A 17857-nucleotide genomic window follows, 5' to 3' on the forward strand; every position below is an offset into this window, starting at 1 on the left:
TATGAGATTTCTAAATATAGCCCTAGGACTACAAATTCCATCTCAAAGCCCCATATTTTGCTAAAATCTCTTCCTTTTTCCTCAATAACCTAGATTTGATCAGGGTGTGTGTTGCTACCACAGGAGTTATTCAAAGTTAGAGTTTGAGATATGTGTCTACAAGGTATAACCACAAGTGATCATGTGCAGTCACCTTACTCTTACCAGAGGTCTAGGAGCGTGTCCTCGAGCCCATGGGCTCCTGTGCCGGTCAAAGACTGAAGGAAACTTCTTCTTGATTCAATTAATGTTTATTCAAAAATTACAAAATAACAAATACAAAAGTTTCTAATTTGACTTAAGGTCCTAATCAAATAATAGTATAGTAGTATAATGATTCTTAAAAAGTTTAGTATTAAGCAGAAGCTGGCAGAAAGCACAAAAGCCTGCAAAAAGCATATTCATACAGTTTATATAGTTTCCCCCTGACCACTCAGAAAGCTGGGGTTTTCCATCCAGCCCCCTGCCCTCACATGGGAACAAAATTTCATAAAAACAAGCTGTTACACGTTGTCACCTCACGTGACTGGGCCTTATGCTTTACTAAATCACACTTGTTTCTGCTGGTTACATAACTGCACGTTGCTCAAGCCTTTCCTAATCTAGCCGTGATATATAGGAACACTCAGTGAGAAAAAGAGTGTACAGTTTTGGTTACATAGGGCATCACAATTGTTGGTCTTTTCACATCTTGCAACAGGTTCCTCATTGAAATCTACCTGGTCTGTTACTACCTCTGGTCTCTGGGTTGATTATTCCACATTCTCCAGAACAAGACGTAAAACTAACAAATGAAATGCATCACACAAGTTAAACATGTTTATTAGTAGAGAAACAACACAATGTGATATCAGGACACAATCAATCAAAATTCCCTTAAATATAAAGATACACCATTTATTAAGTGATGAGAGGTTATTGTTACCTCATTCACTGCCATGACGTAAATATGCATAATTTAAATCCAACGCTAGCTGCCAATGACCTATATGTACATCAATTGTGTTTTTCAATGAGGGTTGCTCGGAGACGGTGTGAGCTCTTCCATAAATATCAGCCTTGTACTATGATGTAGTGACCAACTGGTGCCATGTAGGTGGCAGCAGTGCACCTTTGGATGAGAGACTGTGATTATTGCCATCACAGTGGAGGGAGAAGCCAGGGGGCGAGGCAGAAAATGGCGCTACGAGGAAAGATTGTGAAGCTCTCAGCAGGTCACACTCAAACAGAGCATGTGAAGAACTAAGATGACTACTGAGAGTGTCGCGATAGTGAGAGAAAACGATCAACAAACCAGGCAAGTGGTGGGACTCGGCATGTTGGGGAGGAGGAAGTTGCGTGTGTGGGGAGACTGATGGGGGAGAGACTTGGAGGACGGCCAAAATACAACTCTGACATAGATAGCAAAATAATAATAAGTTTGCCATCAAAAGCCCAGTCTCACTGTAGTTTTTTTATTTTTATTGAAGGAAACCAATGTTGAGGTGTCACTAAAGCAGAAAAAAGTCACTGACATGATTTTTCAGAAAAAGCCTGTTTTCTCAGCTTTTTGCTCAGAAACTGGCATTTTGTGTAAAACCACCTATATTCAATTCGATTCGATTACGGAAGAACAAAACAAGTTAGAAACAGACATATAATTTTTTAGAGAAAGTAGAGAGTCTAATCTTTCAGAATTTAACAGATTTTAGATTGTCATTGTACAAAATATTCTGTGGGTCTTTAAAAAAAACAGTCAAAATGCTCTAAAATGGCTGGCAGTGAATGAGTTAAAGTTGTGTATAAAACAATGATAAATAACAGTGTTGGAAAGTTTCTAGGGTTTTCATTCACTGTACCATATACATTGGTTGTTTAATGTAATTCCAGCCACATTTTAATAAGACAAACATTTAAAAAAACAAGACTGAACCCTAAAAACAAAACCTAAGCTGAGGATCTTCTCACACTTTACACAGCACTAAATATGGATGAACAAGAATAAAATGACACATTTTCATCGTTACAAATCATTGAAGGTCTTGAAAACAATCAACCCATTTGGATGGAAAACCATATAATATTCACCTGACAGTTGATATTGTTTGACTCCCAAAGCTAAACTAACCATGGTTGAACCATTCTCCAGCTTTATTTAGTATCTTTCTGTGTTTTAAAGCATATTTATGAGGAAACTTTGAGTTTTCCTTCTTTGTGCAGAAACAGCAGGGGTAACAGTAGACTGCTGAATAAATCAAACCAGATCTCGACCGCCACACACACACAGTAGTATGAAGAAACCCGCAAGAGCAGCACAGCCACAGTAAGATTCCCTGTAAACCTCAGGACCAGCACTCCCTGTATGGCCACAATGGTGTAGAAGGCTCTCTGCTTTGACTGGTCCACCCTCTCCTTTCTCCTGCCCTGTTCCCCTGGTGACAGACGAGTCAGGACATGCAGAACCGAGATGCTGCAGAAGGAGACAAGAACTAGAATGACCCAAAAGATAATCAAATCTACCAATATAGTCTGTTCTAGAAGCTTGTCCACGAGTGTTTTGCTCAAGCAGAACAGCCAAACACAGACAATGGAGACGTTCCTGATCCTGGTTCCTCTCTGGTTCTTCAGACCACGATATGTTACGGGATGAACCACGGCCAAGTAACGCTCCACCACGGTTAGAACATGGATGAAGGTCTGTCCGTACCAGGTTAAAAATAGAAAATTTATTCCACTGCGCAACAAGGTCTTATAAATCCTAAGGAAAACCCCTAAAATGCAGAAGAAGCAGCCACAGACTCTGAGAAACTCCATCAGGACCATGTGGAAGGTGAAGACGTCCGAGTGACCCCAGGTCTTCCTCCGCTGACGGAGGCCGTGGTAGAGGATGAAGATGCACAGTGGGAGGAGGATGAGGATGTTGGTGATGTCGAACGTGATGAGGACGAAAGAAGTCGGCGGACAGATGAAGCAGTTGATGTTTAAAGGGGCGGAGCAATAGGAGTCGTTGGTGGGGAAGGAACCTAAATCCATATCTGGGAGACAAACATGGGAAACCATCAACGTAACAAGAACCCTTGAAGCCATGTTTGTATAACTGCATTGATTGACTAGGCTAGTCCACCTCATAAAGATACAAGTGGTAGGTTCACATCACCAACTATGACTGGGTAATGATCCAATGATCCAGATGTAGAAAACATGAAAACTGCGATCATCTCATTTAAAAGTACGGTACACATTAAACACTATGGCTAAACGATTAATTGCATTTGCGATAATATCACGATGTGATAAAATGAGATTTCCTAAACGCAAAGGCTGCGATTAAAAAATAAAAAGTTCTGGCCACATGACTTGCGAGTGGAGCAGTGAAAAGCAAAGCAGGTGGATGGAGACGAAAACGCTGATTTAACCTGTAGCACAACGGCCTCAGGCTGGACAGACATTGACACTGCACAAATTTTAGAACCAAAGAGCAGCAGCACGTCAGTTGTGTGGAATTATTTTGACTATAAACAAGAAGATGCTGCGCTCCTCCGACAAGCAACGCGTCTCGCGGCCCGATCTGAGGGCCACGACGGACTCGCCGTGGGCGCTAATGGGGGTTGCACAGCCATCAGTGGGGGTGGACGGTCCATCGCTCAGAACCTAAACTCCACCCTCGTGCTGGCTGTTGCCCTGTTCTACGTCGCCCCGGGTACCCTGCACACCTCCCTCCCTCCCTCCCTCCCTCCTCCACCCCCAGTTTACTTCCCGGACCGCCCGCTATGTTGTGGCAGCCACTGCTATACGTGAGGGGGATTTGGGTGAAATGCAGAGGAAATAATTACACTGTGTTGTGTACTGCAGTTATTGAGTGATAACAATATTTTTATTAGTGTTTAAAACATTTTGTTTCTTTCTTAAGGTTTAATAAGAACATACAGACATTTATTTTGTGTTTATTGGGAATTTGATTTACATAAAAAATTGTGCCATTTATTAAAGTACATATTTGTTCTCTTACTTTTCCTGTACTTTAGTTTTTAATTCTGTTTGGCAGAATTCTGTTGTGTTGTCTTGGTGAATGCTAATAACACTGTAATTCAAAGTATTTAAGTTTACAACTGTCACTGAAGTAGATAAATATTAATTAATTTTCCTTTATCTTAACATAAACCTAGTCCATAAGAAAGAAAAATGTTGTTTATTAGAACTCATTACATTGATTTGTTGATTGTTTGTTGAAAAATACATCAGAAGAGGACCTTGAAAAAAAAATTGCAAATTAAATCAGAATTGCAATATTGAGGGAAAAAAATCGCAATTAGATTATTTTCCAAACTAGTTCAGCCCTATTAAACATGTAATAAGACAATGGTTCTATCATCATTTGTATCTATTTAAAATCATCTTTACACATTTGCCATGATATTCTGTTTATTTTCCTTTTAAAATACTGCATTAAAGCTGAAAATGTACGACAGTAGTGTTTTTTGACTCCTTTTTTTATTCTTTCGTACATGTTTGTTGAGTGTTTTGGAGCATCATGAAATGACATTTAAAAAAATGATGACGTGCTTTCATATGAGTGAGTCTGCAGCCTGCAGCACGTAAACCAACCTGGTCTGGAGCAGGTTTGATCACAGACTGTGTCTCCATGGCAACTACGCTGTTTTCTTTTTAATAAGGCCGTTACAGTTAGATCCTGGATTAACTGAGTCAGATTCTCAGGTTAAACCTGGAAATACCCCCTTGGTCAAACATAACTTTAATTATTATGTGCTTTTAAATCGTCTCTTCACAGGTCACAAAAACAATCCAACAGTACCAACAAACACACAGAACAAAGATCAAACTATTTTCAAAGCCGTACCGTCTGTTTGTGTCAGTCTTCGGTCCGCTCCAGTCCGCGAGTGACGCCTGCTTCTATTGCTACTGACTGACATGTCCGCTCCCAAGTCAATTAACATTGATTTGCATCACATAAAACACAACAGCAGTGACTGGCTGACAGATGAGCGATGGATGACGTTTAACCAAATCAACCTACATCAACTGCAAAAGGAAAAGGTGCAGAGAAAGTTCAACCACCTAAAGAATCTCTTTGTTACATTTAATTTATTTCTGTATCATCACTGATGACGAATCATTGATCCCGTACAAGGCAGAATATCAGTGCTTCTCTTGTGATTATGCTAGTAGAAATCATTTAATTAGATTGATGTAACTTCGAACAAAACCATAGAGGGATAAGGACGAGGAGAAATGACCAAGGAGGTGGTGGAAGATGGAGTTGAATAAGATGACTCAACACTTTTGCTGATAGCTGCAGGCTTTATTTTTCTACTACAGAAATTGAGTGAAAGCTTGAGAATCATACATTGAAACAGGATGGCAATTAGCACTGTTGACTAATGGTCAGTTTATACTTTATCCTTTGCTTTTAACGCTTTGCTGTTAAGAAATTATGTGACTATTAATCATGATCTTTCGATCGATGTAACTTTGAATATATTCAATGACAGATAACATGAAAAGTTAAGAGTTTTAAGTGAAAAAACCTGCATACAAGCACCAAAACGTGCATGAATCATATGACCTTGTCTTGCAGGACACGTAGAATCTAATAAAAATCTAAAGCAACACTACACACACAGGAGAAAGAGGAGATGGAAATGAGAGAGGACCAGTATGGGATGGCTGTTGTCCTGTATATGAACAGCTGTTTGCTCATAGAGCATTGCATTCTCTGTGGATTCCAGCTGTCCTTCTGAGTTTCGGGATTATGCTTTGTACACGGCTAAGATGGATGTAACACAGGGGTGTCCAAACACGGTCCTCGACGGCCAGTAGTCCACCAGGTTTTCAATGTGTCCGAGCTCAAACACAGCTGAGAGACTTGTTTAGCTGTTTCAAGATTTCAGAAGTGTTAGAGCAGGGACACATTGAAAACCTGGTGGACTATCGACCCTCGAGGACCGTGTTTGGACACCCCTGATCTAACAAGACATGCCCTGAGGGCACATACTTCAACAGAAGTCTTCCTTGTATGTACAAAGGTCTTCAGGTATGAGGAATCTGGAGATTGCCCCATATTTAAGGATGGATTAAGGTTTTTTTGCCCTGAAGCAAAAGGCCGTCAACAGGAGAGGCAAGATGATGAGGTCACAGCATTCCTTTCCAGCACAGCTGAGCTCGACGACAGACTTGCAGCTCGTTGATTGTTTAGTTTCTATGGAGCTCTGAGCAATGACAAAGTCATGAAGTTCCAATCAGTTATAATGCTGTCTCTGTGCTCAGATATGTGTCTTTAACGACACAGTAGCAGCAGCAGCATCCAATCGTATCCAGCAGAAGTGCCGGAGCGGAAGCCCCTGACGAGACAGCGGAATCTATTTTTCAATGCCACAAACGTCAAATTTAGCCAGGAAGTGGAGGTGGTAGCAGTTCGGGTTAGGGTGAGTAAAAAAGAAAGTTGCCAGAACAGTAGATAGGGTTACTGGTACATCTTCCACCTCGCCAGAGGCTTATGTCCCGTCAGGGGCTTCCGCTCCTGGGCTGCAGCTGATACATACTACACGCAGCAGCAGGGACAGAAGCTGTGCTCATCACAACAAGAATCTCCCCAGCCTAATTCAACTCTGTGGATCGTAACTAACCAAGCTTAAGGCAAGTAAGTTTATAATTATTTATGTATTTTAGATATAAAATCCTGGATGGCAGAAAACTTTTTTCATTCACGAGGCCCAGAGAGAGAAAAATCTTTTATTCCCTCTACACAAGCTGAACTCACTTTTATTCCTCGCATTAGAAATCTAACAACTTTTTATCATATGCAGAACATAGCCATTCTCTGTCAGGCTAAACACGGAGACGCTAATGCTTTTATCACCAGTCAGATTGACTACTGTAATGCTCTGCTTTCTGGTCTTTCCATAAAGACTATTTCTAGTTTACAATTATTACAGAATTCAACAGCATGTGTCCTGATGAAGACCAGGAGGTGGGAACACATTACAGCTATTTTAAAATCACTGCATTGGCTCCCCGTTAAGGTTCTCTTACTGGTTTTTAAATGTCTTAATGGTCTTTCACCATATGAGCCTTCTCAAACCCTGAGGTCCCTACAGTCAGGACACGCACTCACGGTGAGGCATTGTTCCAGTTTTACGGGTTAGGGTCAGGTTTGTTATCTTCCATGTTTTTATTGTTATATTTTGTTGTTTTTACAGTTTAGTAGTTTTAGGATTGTTACACACACACACACATATATATATATATATATATATATATATATATATAATAAAACAAACAGAATAAAGTCAATAATGTTTTATTGAAGTTTTTTTTTTTTTTTTTTCAATTTTAACAAAGCTTTAGAAAAAGAAATAATCAACAATCAAAAATAATCACTGTTCCACCAAACAAAGTCCATGACATAGTAAATAATGATCTAATTAAACAGGACTTTTCCACTACAGGATAGCTCTGGTCATGTCAACTTTAAATATGTAAACATACAAATTCAAACCTCACATGTCAAAAACATGTCATCATTTAGTGCTTTTTCCCATCACTCTGCCATTTCACATATATCCCAAACATGTGGTGTATCTTTCTAGGTGAGGGATAAGAAAAAATACATTTTTGTGTTCCACCTATTGCAGGTGATAAACGTGCCACCCAGTCTTAGTTTTTTTGGGCTTAGAATGTAGTGGCCAATCCTGCTTGATTGGGCTAGCTTAGCATATAGCAACCAGTCTTAGTTGTTTGGGTTAGCCTAACATGTAGCAAACAGTCTTACATGTTTGGGTTAGCTTAGCATGTCGTGGCCAATTTTAGCTGATTGGGTTAGCTGAGCATGTAGCAACCAGTCTTACATGTGGGTTAGCTTAGCATGTAGTGACTAGACTTACATGTTTGGTTGTTTGTGTTAGCTTAGCATATAGCAACCAGTCCTAGTTGTTTGGGTTAGCTTAACACGTAGCAAACAGTCCTAGTTGTTTGGCTTAGCTTAACATGTAGCAAACAGTCTTACATGTTTGGGTTAGCTGAGCATGCAGCAACCAATCTTACATGTTGGTTAGCTTAGCATGTAGTGACTACACTTACATGTTTGGGTTAGCTGAGCATGCAGCAACCAATCTTACATGTTGGTTAGCTTAGCATGTAGTGACTACACTTACATGTTTGGGTTAGCTGAGCATGTAGCAACCAGTCTTACATGTGGGTTAGCTTAGCATGTGGTGACCAGTCTTACTTGTTTGTGTTAGCTTAGCATGTAATGTCCAGTCTTACTTGTTTGGGTTAGCTTAGCATGTAGGGACAAGTCCTACTTGTTTGTGTTAGCTTAACATGTAGCGACCAGTCTTACATGTTTGGGTCAGCTTAGCATGTAGTGACCAAACTTACATGTTTTTGGGCTAGCTTAGCATTTTGTGGCCAATGTTACTTGTTTGGATTAGCTTAGCATGTAGTGACCAGTCTTACTTGTTTGGGTTAGCTTAGCATGTAGTGACCAGTCTTACTTGTTTGAGTTAGCTTAGCGTGCAGTGACCAGTCTTATTTGTTTTGGTTAGCTTCACGTTCTTGAATCTAACATTTATAAGATTACAATTTCAATTAGCAGAGCAACTTATACCCATATCGACGTATTTCATGAGCAGTTAGGGTTAAGGGACTTGTTGAACATCCCATTGTGATGGCCCAGGTTGGATTCAAACTGGTGACCCTTCAACCCTTAATCCTATGATAATACATAATGCTAACACACTGTCTAACAACAGATTATATCTATGAGTCTATATCTTTAGATGAAGTTTTATTTCAGACCGACTCCTCTACTTCCTCTGTCTGATCAGAAACAGCAGAGGAAGAATCAGAGTGCTGGGCAGATCAATCCAACCCACACTTATCATCACCACACAGTATTCCCTTCCCTCAAACCGGAGGAAAAAGCTCCACAGCATGTTCCCAGTGAACTTCAACAACAACACTACCAGTATAGCCATGATGGTGTAGAAAGCCCTCCGCTTTGATTGGTCTGATTTCTCCTTCTTCTTACCCTGTTCTCCTGGGCTTGGACGAATCAGAACGCGGAGAACCGAGAGGCTGCAGAAGAAAACTCCCACAATGGAAAATGTCAGGAAGCAGAAGTTTTTGTAGCTGAACAGATCTTCAAGGAACACAAAACCCATCTCAGCCAAACAGAGCATCCAGACACAACCGACGGTAACATTCCTGATACGGGTTCCTCTCTTGCCCCTCAGTCTCATGTAGAGCACGGGATGGACCACAGCTAGGTAGCGCTCCACACAGGTCAGCAGGTGGAACCACACCTGTCCTACCCAGTTGAACATGGAGACAAGGACCATAACAAGGAAGACACGAGGCTCTTTAATTATTACAACAAGAACTCCAAGAAACCTCGCGAGAAGACCAACCAGCTCAATTAGCACCATGTTATAGGTGAAGACATTGGAGTGACTCATGGATGACGACTTGTTCCTCCACTGCTGGAAACCATGATGGAGGATGAAGGTGGAGAGAGGGAGGAGGAGGACAATGTTCAAGACATTGTAGATGCCCTGGATAAGATTGCTGGGCCAGAAGAAGAAACAGTTCATGTGGAACAGGTTGGAAAAAGTGTGTGGTTGAGGGAAGGAGTGGTTGGAGGAGTTGTCCGACATATCTAGAAGAACAGAAACATGTTGAACACACACAACAGATGAAGCTACACACACACAAACAACAAAGGCCAGAGATCAGTGACTTCCCCCAACATTTACCACAGTTTTCTACTGGGAAATTATATTGTGTGTGATTTATGTCTACTTTGTTAATGCTGTATCCAAACATGAAAACCATGAAGCAGTTTTTATCGTGAAATATGAGCAATAAATGTGTGAAACAAACACGGTTTGGTGTGAGAGTCACTGACCTGCTGAGCAGTGGTTTGGTCGCACCATCTTCTACTACTGATCTCAGCTAATGATCCCATATACAGTAGTGTAGAAAGAGGTGTGTGTGTGTGTGTGTGTGAGTGTGTGTATTTGCATGCATGTTCCAGGAAAGGCATTGCCTTTTTTAATGTTTCAGACACGGATCATTTTTGCAGCCAAATATTCTCAGCCACATGAATGTACATGTCAGCCACAGATCGTTATTGCCTTCACTTAAACAGATAAAATAATCTTTACGTTCAGCACTAACGTGTTTAAAGAGTAGTGAGAGGTTGTGTAATAGACGGGATGTAAATCAGGGGAGGCTGCTGCCTCGCTGAGCTAAATGAGCTAAGTCATGAGGTGAATGAAGTGGAGAGAAAAAGCAGCTTTTTTTAGTTTGGTTAGAAATGAGCCGTCACCATCCCCTGGATTTAAACTCCTGCTTTGGTTCAGATTTTCTTAAATATGTTTCAAGGTTGGAGATGCAAAGAATCAATCTTTAAATTATTGTGCAACCAACACCCAAAGATTCAAAGGTTTGTGTATTTGCTCAAAGGTTCCCACCAACTGGGCTCCTGTCAATGTATTCAGGTGCTGCTTCCAGAGTGCCAAGGTCCTGGTTCTGGCCATGGTGTAAGTCAGAAGTCTTTGAGTAGTAAACTGGCTCATCTTCAATCATCTGGTCAGAAACCAAAGTGAGTGGATGATGAAAGGTTGCTTGTTTTAGTCAGTAGTTGGAACATATGGTCATATCTGCATCTGAATACTCGTCACAGATACACTGGGGTTGTCACAGTTCTCAGTGTCAATGACTAACGCACGGCAATCAAACTTGTGAAAGACTTCTTTTCTCATGATTCCTCCCTGAAGTTTACTTTGGAGATATTTTAGGTGTCTTCATCTCTGAGTCGTGTTATTCCCACACATTAGGCAGAGTTTACAAAGCTTTGAACTGTTAAGAGTTGGGTTGTTATGAGACATGTTTGCTTTATAGATACATACTGTAGCCTTTAGTGTTGATGCAATAGTGAAGCCAAGTTTTCCCTACATGACATAGTCCATATTCCACACTAACGTCAATAAATCCACTCCTTACAGGAGTAGAAATCAGAGAAGAGTGGTCATAATATCCCTTCACATTGTTTTAGCTCAACAGCAGCTTTTCTAGACTTCTGTAGATGGATACAGTATGATATCAAAACCTCCACTACAACTCTTCAAGATGGGTACTTCCTCTAATTAACTGTCCATTGCATTTTAGAAGAACAAACATTACAGCAGTTTAGAACACAGCTCCTGAAATATGATGCGATCAATATCCTTCTTTAAATATTAATGATTTAATCTGTTACACTCTGAAAAAGGTAGGTTTTCTTTGGATCCAGACACCTTCCTCCTGCTGCCATAAAGATTGTGCGCCTGTCTTTCCCTGCTAGTGATTTGGTTTTGAGCACTTTAAAAATGGTGTGTGTGTGTGCAAGCATGTGTGTAACACTGTGTAGAGTTTTGCATGTGGTGAAACTTCACTCTTTGAAGCCTACAGGCTCCTGTAGGCAAATATTAAAGAAACTTATGCAGCTCTTGGCGGCTCACGGAGCCCAACAAGTACTAGAAAATAATGGAAATAAGAAAAACCACAGACCTCTGAACCCTCAGAGCTCCAACAATGGACATGTAAAACTGAGAAATGGACCATGAGGCAATGGGTGAGGGATAAATGACACCAGGAATGACTGGAGGCTGTAAATACATAGTTTTTATTCAGTTAGTCTGAATGAATAAAGTAGAATAGCAGTCGTCCTATGGCTAAGGTTAGACAGCATTGCAATAGACCGTGATGTCATCTCCATATAGAGAGATCTTTACATCTACATCATTAACATAAACTGCAGTTATATAACTCACTTGTGTAAATTACAGCTTATAGATCACAACATTTCTACAGTGTTTTAAATTCATGACAGAAAATACAAGTATTGAAAAATAAAATGTAAAATTCACACACATTGGTCTACTTCAGCATGTTTTAGATGTCATCATGCAGCTCTACAGGAAGTGAGATGACGAGCTTCTCTTTACAATCAGATATGGTGGACTATAGATGGTGGACTATAGAAGTATTTAAAACATGTAGAACACGGGCTCTCCTGGTCCGGACTTCAGCAGCCTGGGTCAAGAGAATCATCAAAGTTACCAATCAAACATATTGAATACAACGGAGCTGCCTGCTCGCAAATACTTAGACATTCTTTGACAACAACATCGTTGCCTTCAGATACAACTACAATTCACTAGTAAAACTGAGTCAGCTACTGTATGAAAAATATTTGATTGTACTTTCTGTCGACGGTCACACTTACTTGTAGATTTTCAGAGGAAATGCTACAAACCTGCTTGGTAGTTTTTTGCCATGTTTTGCCTGTGGCTACCGTGATATTCTTCATCAATAAAAGTCCCTTTCAATGATAATATGGAGTTTTATTCACTCACATTTGCATTATAGGGCAACGGTGGCATGGAACTCCCTACCACTATATTTTATTTCAACCATTATTAACATCAATTTTTCTAAAACAGTTAGACTATTCAAGAATAAGAATTATTATACAATTAAATTATATATTGTATGCTGAATCTTTATGTAATGTATGGCATAATCGTATACCTGAATATTTTGCATACAGATAGGAGTTTTATTTTATCAATTATTAGTTGACTTTAATGTTTGTATTTCTATGTTGTGTGTATTGTAGTTAATGTTGTTATGTATTATGTATGCTTTGGTTACAGTGTTTTATTTTGGTTATATTTTCTTTTCGGTGTGAATGTTGTTTGTACGTCTTATCTAATCTGTTTGTTGTGCTTCGGAAATGTCATGTGTCTGTGCTGTTGGCCGCAGGTAGAATAGTTACTACTTTTGCAGTATAGCTAATGGGGCTCTAAATAAAACTAAACAAACAAAGCCTGCTGTACCTACATATAATAAGGAGGATCTGAGGGTGGTGATGGACGAGATCGGAAAGATACACAGGGGCAAGACTTTAAGTGGGTTTGAAAGTGAGAAGTAGTAAAATCAATATATTGATGTGTGTCAATGTGGTTGCCATTATTTTAAAATCTGATCATACAGTATGTGGTAATTTACCAATAAGCCCACTACCAGTACCAAATTGACCAAAGATAACGTTTTTGTGTAGTCAGACGTTATTAGTGTGTTGCCTATTGACTGAACATGGTAGTTTGCCGCCTTTGTGCAGGAAGAGCAGAGGTAAGACCAAAGAGCTGGGCAGGTTCAACCAAATTTCAGCTACCAACATCTCACATTCCATCCCTTGAGCCAACACACTGATCACGGCATAGGTAAAGCTGCAACTAAATCTTACAATTAGCACTCCCAGTATGGCCAAAATGGTAAAGAAAGCCCTTTGCTTTGATTGGTCAACCCTTTGCCTGTTCCCGTCCTGTTTTCCCGGGCCTGGATGAACTAGAACACGAATAATAGAGATGCTGCAGGCCGAGATGAGGACAAGGGATAAAATCATCATGGACAAATCTATAAACATGGGGTTGGAGTAATTAAATGCTAATGTCCGTGCAATGCAAATCAGTCCGATACAGGCGATGGTGGCATTCCTGATCCTGATTCCCTTCCTGGTCTTTAGACTCCGATAAGTGATGGGATGAACCACAGCCAGGTAGCGCTCCACACAGGTCAGCACATGGAAGTAATTTTGTACGTTCCAGATGAAATATAGCCAACACTGGCCCACAAAAACCGCCGTTCTGTTCTTCCTGAATACACCGCCAAGAAGGACCAAAGAGCCGACAACCCCAGACAGCTCCATGGTGAGGCTGGAGTAGGTGAAGACGTCCGAGTGACTCATGGAAGGTGTGGAGGATGAAGAGCGCCTCTTCCTCCACTGCTGGAGGCCGTGATGGAAGACGATGGTGCCAATGGGGAGAAAGAGGAGGAAGTGGATGAAGAAGAAAGTAATGATAATGTCGTAGAAGGGACTGGAGAAGAAGCAGGTTGTGGAAGGCTGAGGTAGAAGCAGGCTGTTATTGAAGGAGGAGTTTTCAGCCATATCTAGATTTAAAGACAACCAATAAATGAACCAAAGTTGTTAATAATGTCAGTACATTTTTGTCTCTTTCATTTTAATACATTAACGTCAATATATTCCATCATGACATGCTAGTAGACTTCCACACATACACCCACATGTACAGTTTACCAAGATCAGATGAGTGCGGACTCTTCTACTATTACGTTGATTTAGTTAGTTAAACAGTGTTTCCCAAAAGTTTTGGATAAAATATTCTAAAATGATGACTTAAAACCAGCCAAACAATCAGACGCCCTTGTTAGAATTTGTGTCTTTCTATATCACCAATGTTGGCCATTCATGGGTCTGTGGAACGCCGAGGTACAAATAGGACTTAATTCGTCGAGAGTATCACTCGAGTTACCGACAAAACATGGTGAATATCAGGTCTCCTGTTTTGGCTGGGAAACTCATATTTTACTCCTCTTTCCTGCCATCCTATCGTATTAGTATTGTCCCGTAAATTTCCTGTATTATAATGTAATAAATAAATGAAAACATTCCTCTGCTTCTCTAAACTTAACGCTGTCACCAACCTCGTGAGAACTGCCACCTGGAGTGGCCTGGGTGGCAGTTCTTGCAAAATTAGAGATTAGAACAGACAGCGGGAACAAAACTGGAAACAGCTCAGAAGAGAGACGGATGGATGTGAAGAAGACGTTCCGGCAAAAAAACAAAGAACTTGCGTAAATACCTTGGAAAATGGGACAGCGAGTTTAACTTCCTAAAGAGGAGCAGGATGGGACACAGTTACACGTTCTGTAAGATTTGTAACTGGAATTTTATCTTAAGTCACCATGAAAAATCCACCAAGCAAAAGCGCCGCAAATATTCACTCCTTCCAAAAAAAGTGTTGAAATATGTAAAGTCTGCAACAAATTTGTCTAATAAGTCATTAATGAATACCAGAGAACCACAAGTGAGCATTAGAAAATATGTAATGAAAATAAAATGTAACGTGTTGACTTGTATATGAACTGTAAGTATGTTAAATAAAATATATACTTATTTATGTTTTCATCTAGGCTGTATTATAATGTAGGAATGTTCAGAACATTTCAATGTCAACAAGGTTAGGCCTAGACATTCGAATCACCTAAATGTATTTAGTAAGTGGTTGACAAGTAGGTATTTTAGATTTATTGTACACCTTGTCTAAAATATAAGGGATGCGGGAGCTTGGTTGGGGTGGTGAGATGGCACGTAGCTTCTTATATTTTCAAATTTAAAACCTAACAGGTATGTGTCAAGTAATTCTACCCTCAGATGGACTTGAAACTGAAAAAGTAAAGTAATGAGGTTTTTTGTAATTTTGGACCTTGTGACTTATTTTCCTTTGTGATTATTCTGGTTTAATTTAAGCTCTTGTGAATTCTATGAATGGACCTCAACTTGAGCATTTTCTCTGATTCTATACCATTAAATATCAGTCATCTTAAGAGATTAAACTATTAATTGCATTTAAACTGAAAAAAATCAACCAAGTGCTGAGCCAACAAACCAAACAACTGAAAAGCAAATTGTCAACCCAACTAATGACTAACCGATGCACTATTCCACTAAAGTTTAATTAAAACTTTGAAATTTTGGCTGATGTGTGTCTAACCTGGAAAGTCAAAAAAATATCTTAATTATGGGCGGGGCTCTTGGAGTAGTTAAGACACGCCCAGTTAAGACAAACAATATTGGTTCGTGACAAAAGATGCTTCCAAAATGCCATTGGCCTCTATCACAACCAATAGCAACGTTCAATTGTAGTACCAAAAGCTGGCAAATTGAAATACTTTGACTAAAATTTCAAGAGTTGGGCAAGAATCCATCAACAACACTACTTTATACCAAATACCAAGTCGAAAAAAGTGGTTTTGGGGTTTGGTCACACCTTTAAAGTTGCAGTATGTAGAATTTTCTCCCCACTCCCCTTCCTTGTTTTGAAAGAACCGGCATCCTCGTGAACGCTCACGACTGTGGAGCTTTTTGCAGTGAGTTTGAGGCTAAATATGGCAACTTTCCAGCTCCTCTTCTGGGATTTTGACTGTCTGTGAAGGTCCACATTATCTATATTGGTGCTGTTAATCTTCTGCCTGTGTTGTGAGGTGGCGCTGCAGGTGGATCCACGTGCAACTAATCACCTGGTCCTGCCTTATATGGAGCTGCTGGGTTTCCCTCCGGAGCGAGCATCTTCGCCTCCACTAGCGGTTGTCTCCTCCACGTTGGTCTGCTTCCTCCATGTGCATCTTCTCCTCCACGGGCGCAGCTCTTGCGTTGCAGCTCTGGCGTTGCAGTTGTGTGCCGGGCTGATCGTCCATTGTCTGCCTACTCTTCCAACCTGGAAGTCTGTGCCGGAGATCGGGAGTGTTTGATGTCTTTGCTCTTCCTTTCTCCGTCTGCTCTGCCGGACTGGACTGCAGACTTGCCACCGCGGCTGCATGCACACACACACTTACCTTCATTGGAGTGAATAAATGCTCATATGAGCTTAATACGTTGACGCTGTGTTCCTCCTTCTTTTGTTGCGGCTCAAACAAGCCTGAGTCGTAACGCTGTCGCTTCTCCATGTTGGTCTTTCTTTTTTTGGCTTGCTTTGCCGTGTCAAGCCTAACACAGCGATAGGGACTTTTCCTGCCAAAAACACCTGCCACTGCAGCTTTACTACCGATAAAACATCAATGCGCATTGACTTTTGTCAAATCAAAACAACTTCATTTATATCGCACAAATTACAACAGTCATCTCAATGTGCTTAAAAAAAATATAAAATTCATAATAAGAAAGAAAGAACCCAACAAGATCCACATATTTAGCAAGAGTGGGATGAAAAAACTCCCTTTTAACAGGAAGAAATTTCAATTAGAACCAGGTTCAGAGGTGGCAGCCATCTGCGTCGACTGGTTGGGGTTAGTGGACAGAAGGACAAACAGAACAGGATAGAGAGATAGAACATCAGAGTGTCTCAGACTAGTTGAGCCGTGAACCACAGATCAGGAACTGCCAGCGCCAGCATCAAGACACCTGAAACAGAAAAGAGAGAGAAGGGCGAGGAGAAGGCACAGACTGCAGAAAAACATGATACAGGAATACAGCCAATAGTAACACCCAGCCAAAAACATTGTTTGTAAAAAATCTGTGATTGGCTGAAAAAAGCATTGCACTCCTTGTTTTCTAAAGCTTGAATATAGAAGAAGGCGCAGAGATCGTCTCAGAACACTTTGGATCACAATTTGCTAAAAGGCTAGTATGGATATTTTTGACCAAATGACGCAAAGAACCAACAGACTGCAGCTTTAACTTGATACAAAACCATCAAATCACACACCAACCAATCTTGCATTATCTATCCCATTCTTAAACTAAACACAATAGTAATTACAAGGACAAGTCAATAACCCATTCATAGAATACACTCAAATATATGATATCACTTATTCATTGGAATATTAGAACGTTTTTCACTAAATAGGCTTTTGTGTAACAACACATCAGGTCAAATTGTTTGTGAAAAATAAGGAATTCTTCAGTTGGAGTAAAGGTAAGCACGAAGGATGTAAAATACTGCACTTTTCTAAAATAAGTACCAACACTCACCGATACCGAGTATTGATACCTGTACCCAATGATGCAAAAACTGAGGCTATGACTGACTGAATGAAACACAATTTTAGAAAAATTGAACCTTGAACCAAAAATATTTGATTTTTGTTTTAAATTTGGTCCCACCTCATTCGTCATTGGCCGTCCTCTGGCTGCGAAAGTCTTAGTCTGTTGTAAATAGATGCTTGATCCTCTGTATAAAGCCACGTAACA

Source organism: Gouania willdenowi, chromosome 18 (assembly GCF_900634775.1).
Source record: "Gouania willdenowi chromosome 18, fGouWil2.1, whole genome shotgun sequence".
Lineage (NCBI taxonomy): Eukaryota > Metazoa > Chordata > Actinopteri > Blenniiformes > Gobiesocidae > Gouania > Gouania willdenowi.